The following is a 4138-nucleotide window of genomic DNA, read 5'->3' as shown; positions in this document are numbered from 1 at the left end:
ATAATATTCTACAACTCTGTTGACATGCTCTGATAACATCATCAGGGGAACAAAAACCAAAACATCACCATACTTTAATATCTTGAAAAGACATTTGTATCAAGATATTAAAGTACATGGGTTTGTTTTACTAATAAAACACTTCCTCTGAAAAAATGAGTTTACCTTTATAATGACAACTTAATCAACTTATTAATCGCAGTCTTTTGTTAAGAGTTCTTAGGAATACTGTTTAACTTAACATGAAATAATAAAACAACCACCATTAATGTACTGTGGCTCTTACAGAAAAATAGGACATAATCATATTTGAAATGTAGCTTTATTTCACTACATAATATTTCATCTCTCTGTTACATCTTGTTACTAAACTGTATTATAAAGTGCTACCTGATTTTGTTAGCAACCGTATTAAGATCGATGAGTTAAATCAAGAAGAATCGCGAGCTAGTTGTGATTTAATAATAATGGATACTTTATTGATCCCCATGGGGAAATTACTTGTTTTTCTCTGCATTTGACCCATTCACTCAGTGAAGCAGTGGGCAGCCCACTAAGCAGGCGCCCGGGGAGCAGTGTGTAGGGACGGTACCTTGCTCAGGGGTACCTCAGGGTAGCCGTTAAGTGGATTCGAACCGCCGACCTTCCGATCATGGGGCGACCACTTTACCTACTGAGCTATCCCTGCCCCAAAAGGAATGATGTCAGAAGTGGGATTCGAACCCACGCCTCCAGGGGAGACTGCGACCTGAACGCAGCGCCTTAGACCGCTCGGCCATCCTGACAACTGCATTTAGCTTTCAAAGTCAGCTTAGATTGTAAACTCATAAACTAACAGATTTATGAAATATAGCTACGTTACCAGATCACCCCAGGAGTTTGAGTTTATTAGCCAAACAGATTCACTCAAGACGGTACTTTGCTATATGAAAGAGCTTGTAATTCATCAGTGTAAGCAAGCACACTACCATAAGCTTAACTTGGATAGAAGAAAGACAGTTCATGTATCTATGTGCTGAGAATTGTTTATTGACATTATTGATTAGTGCAGAGGTTCCCAAGGGGGGGGGGTGCAAAGCCATTGCAGGGGGGACGCTGTATGAAAAAAAAAGAAAAAGAATGCTAGGATACTGCTAGCATAATGGACAGGTTTTTGACAGGGCTCCGACACAAATGCAAAGCAAGAGATGAAGCATTGCCAAATATGTTTCCAAACCAACTTCCTTCCAAGCCAAAGACTAGAAAATATGGTGAAGCATATCTTCCCTTTGGCTTCACCTGCACAAGTGCCAAGGTAGAATTGGTTTTCCCTGCGTCAGGAGGACGCGCTGAGCTCTCCAGATCACGGAAAAACAGGATCCCACATTCTTGATTTTTAGTTCAATTCAATTCAATTCAATTTTATTTATATAGCGCCAAATCACAACATAAGTCGCCTCAAGGCGCTTCATAGATACAGAGAAAAAAAAACCAACAATCATATGACCCCCTATGAGCAAGCACTTTGGCAACAGTGGGAAGGAAAAACTCCCTTTTAACAGGAAGAAACCTCCGGCAGAACCAGGCTCAGGGAGATGCGGCCATCTGCTGCGACCAGTTGGGGTGAGAGAAGGAAGACAGGATAAAAGACATGCTGTGGAAGAGAGACAGAGGTTAATAACAGATATGATTCAATGCAGAGAGGTCTGTTAATACATAGTGAGTGAGAAAGGTGACTGGAAAGGAAAAACTCAGTGCATCATGGGAATCCCCCGGCAGCCTATGTCTATTGCAGCATAACTAAGGGAGGATTCAGGGTCACCTGGTCCAGCCCTAACTATATGCTTTAGCAAAAAGGAAAGTTTTAAGCCTAATCTTAAAAGTAGAGATAGTGTCTGTCTCCCGAATCCAAACTGGAAGCTGGTTCCACAGAAGAGGGGCCTGAAAACTGAAGGCTCTCCCTCCCATTCTACTTTTAAATACTCTAGGAACAACAAGTAGGCCTGCAGAGCAAGAGTGAAGTGCTCAATAGGGTGAGATGGTACTACAAGGTCATTGAGATAAGATGGGGCCTGATTATTTAAGACCTTGTATGTGAGGAGCAGGATTTTGAATTCAATTCTGGATTTAACAGGAAGCCAATGAAGGGAAGCCAAAACAGGAGAAATATGCTCTCTCTTTCTAGTCCCTGTCAGTACTCTTGCTGCAGCATTTTGGATTAGCTGAAGGCTTTTCAGTGAGTTTTTTGGACATCCTGATAATAATGAATTACAGTAGTCGAGCCTGGAAGTAATAAATGCATGAACTAGTTTTTCAGCGTCACTCTGAGACAGGATATTTCTAATTTTAGAGATGTTGCGCAAATGGAAGAACGCAGTCTTACATATTTGTTTAATATGTGCATTGAAGGACATGTCCTGGTCAAAAATGACTCCAAGGTTCCTCACAGTGTTACTGGAGGCCAAGGTAATGCCATCCAGAGTAAGAATCTGGTTAGATACCATATTTCTAGGCTTTTCAGGGCCGAGTACAATAACCTCAGTTTTATCTGAATTAAGAAGCAGAAAGTTAGCGGCCATCCAGGTCTTTATGTCTTTAAGACATTCCTGCAGTTTAACTAATTGGTGTGTGTTATCTGGCTTCATGGACAGATAGAGCTGGGTGTCATCTGCATAGCGGTGAAAATGTATGCTATGTCTTCTAATGATACTGCCTAAGGGAAGCATGTATAATGTAAACAGAATTGGTCCTAGCACTGAACCCTGTGGAACTCCATAATTAACCTCAGTGTGTGAAGAGGACTCTCCATTTACATGAACAAACTGGAGTCTATTAGATAGATATGATACAAACCACTGCAGTGCAGTACCTGTAATACCTACAGCATGTTCTAATCGCTCTAATAGGATATTATGGTCGACAGTATTGAATGCTGCACTAAGGTCTAGCAGGACAAGCACAGAGATGAGTCCACTGTCAGAGGCCATAAGAAGATCATTTGTAACCTTCACTAAAGCTGTTTCTGTGCTGTGATGAGCTCTGAAACCTGACTGAAACTCTTCAAATAAGCCATTCCTCTGCAGATGATCTGTTAGCTGTTTGACAACTACTCTTTCAAGGATTTTTGATATGAAAGGAAGATTGGAGATTGGCCTATAATTAGCTAAGACTGCTGGGTCTAGAGATGGCTTTTTGAGTAAAGGTTTAACTACAGCTAGCTTGATGGCCTGTGGTACATAGCCAATCATTAGAGATAGGTTGATCATATTTAAGATCGAAGAATTAATTAATGGCAGGACTTCTTTGAGCAGTTTTGTAGGAATGGGGTCTAAAGTGTTTATAAACACTTCTTGTAATGACTAACTACTCCTGACATTTTGGAGATGTTAGCTCTTTATACAGTAAAGTTACAGTGGGATACAAATAATATCAGGCTGATCCTGCCGTAATTTGTTCCCTGGGTTCAAATCACAGAAAAACAGGATCCCACAGTTGTTTATGTTTTTAAACCCATTTTGCACAGAGAGGCATTTTTTGAAAAATGTATTATTAGCAATGTTGAACATTATTACACAGGAAAAAAACAACTACACGTAAAATAATCACATCATGACGCCTCTGCCTTTCTAAATGGAGTTACAGTAACTGCGTGTGTAAATGTAAGCATGTAAAAAAAAAAGAAGATATTAAGAACAGTAACAGTATTTGTCTCTATCTGCCATTCTGTAATTAATCTCATGTAAGCAATAACATGGAGCACAGCGTGACGTGAAAAAAGGCACATACCTTTGACGTTGCATGACGAACTCTGTATTCCTCGTCCACACGTTTTCGGTGCTTCGAAACGCCGTTTACATGTGGACGAAAGTGGTGGGGGGTCACAAACATTTTTCTTGTAAAAGAAAGGGGGGCCTAGCAGTTTGGGAACCACTGGATTAGTGGATGCTGATAAGCTACCAGTAGCTAATGTTGGAGCTCGTGTTGGTCACTGTTTATACTGAGGGCGGAAGACTGACTGATTAAGACAAATTGCACAGGAACAAGCATAAATGTTCTTTGGAATTTCATTGAAAGTTTCTTGAGTTAAATAAAAGTCACTCCACAGAGGAAATCAAAAGAGTCAAGAATATTTTAAGGTGCATTACAAAAGATAGCACTA

The 4138-nt window shown here is 40.3% G+C and overlaps 1 non-coding gene across 1 annotated transcript; it reads right to left on the bottom strand.

Moving 5' to 3' along the window:
• Positions 1-702: 702 nt before the first annotated feature.
• Positions 703-785, bottom strand: trnal-cag (transfer RNA leucine (anticodon CAG)). Its single transcript has one exon. It is a non-coding gene; the product is annotated as a tRNA-Leu (tRNA).
• Between the last annotated feature and the right edge of the window lie 3353 nt (positions 786-4138).

The sequence above is a fragment of the Aulonocara sp. 'chitande type north' Nkhata Bay genome, linkage group LG15 (assembly GCF_057382095.1).
Source record: "Aulonocara sp. 'chitande type north' Nkhata Bay isolate Kocher_YH1m ecotype deep benthic linkage group LG15, A_spYH_male_GT1.1, whole genome shotgun sequence".
Classification (NCBI taxonomy): Eukaryota; Metazoa; Chordata; class Actinopteri; order Cichliformes; family Cichlidae; genus Aulonocara; species Aulonocara sp. 'chitande type north' Nkhata Bay.
This window is presented reverse-complemented; position numbering and strand designations above follow the sequence as displayed.